The sequence below is a fragment of the Micromys minutus genome (genome assembly GCF_963924665.1).
Source record: "Micromys minutus genome assembly, chromosome: 11".
Taxonomy (NCBI): domain Eukaryota; kingdom Metazoa; phylum Chordata; class Mammalia; order Rodentia; family Muridae; genus Micromys; species Micromys minutus.
Window position 1 is genome coordinate 55,657,264 of NC_137980.1, and position 1,181 is coordinate 55,658,444.

Consider the following 1,181-nt stretch of genomic DNA (forward strand, 5'->3'; position numbering starts at 1 on the left):
CTCAATCTCTGGGCCCCATATGTAAGTGTCTTAGCAACCATGTGTACAGACAGAAAGTCTGTTGGTTGGTTAAGGGCCTAACAACATAATCAGCCAACTGACATTTATAGAAAACTCACTCTACCTCCAAACACCGCATAGATCTGTAATGTTTACTATGATAAACCTTGTTTGGGGTCTTTTTGTTGTTGTTGTTGTTGTTAGTAGAATCTTTTTTTATTCAGAAAAAAAAAAAGACGAAAAAAACAAAAACAAAACCCAAAAACAAAAAATTTTTTTCCAAACACACACAGGACGGGGTGTGGGTAGGGGGAGGTATCTGTCCATCCAGCCCCAACCCCCAGCCCATGTGGTTTTGGCAGCAATAAGGGAAATGGGGTAATGGCCCAAAAAATAATGGTATGTGTGTGTATGGAAAGAAGGGGGTGCAAAAGCCAAAGGGAGCAGTGGGAAAGGGGACAGATGAGGTCAGTACTGGGAATGCCGCAGGTGAGAGGCCATTTCATAACATTTCTTGTTGATCAAACCACCGTGGACACCTTCTTTGCCCATCAGCGGGACTAGCGTCTTGGCAGTCATGGTGACAGTGACATTGAAGGTGGGGGCTCCTCCAGTGCTCTTGGTACGAAGATCCATTGTAAATTCCCCGTCTTGCAGCAGTGAGTCCCGGATCACAGAACATTTCTGGCCCCCAAGTGTCAGCCCATTCACGAAAAAACTTGATCGGTCTTTGCCTACCAGGACACCAACCTCAGCTGGCGTAATGCTAACGAAGGTCTTCCCGGGGACGAGTCCTTGTAGCCTATGCTGGCCGCGTCCTGACAGGTCCCGTCCGCCATAAGGCTGTCGATGTAGGCATTCCACCGGGCCATGGCGCTGCTGCTGGGGCTGCTCTGCGGGCTGCTGCTAGGATCGCGGGCTGGGCTCGGGCTGGCGGGCAGGGGAAGGCAGAGAGCTCGGGGCACGCGCTGCTGTCCGGAGCGCGGCTCTGTTAGCTGTGCCTTGTTTGGGGTCTTAATACAAGTCTCAAAAAATTACAAAGACGGAAGTAATACAAAATATGTCCTATCATCCTGATATCTAATACTTTAACAACAATTACTTGGAAGGCGAATAAGATCAAAACATACTGCATGAAATTCTCAAGTTACTAAAAAATATTTAAAGTTACTTTTAATTTT

At 47.2% G+C, this 1,181-nt stretch overlaps 1 pseudogene across 1 annotated transcript; it reads right to left on the minus strand.

The window, feature by feature from the left end:
• Positions 1 to 332: 332 nt before the first annotated feature.
• Positions 333 to 872, minus strand: LOC308426986 (profilin-1-like; annotated as a pseudogene). The gene has a single exon. The product of its transcript is annotated as a profilin-1-like (transcript).
• Between the last annotated feature and the right edge of the window lie 309 nt (positions 873 to 1,181).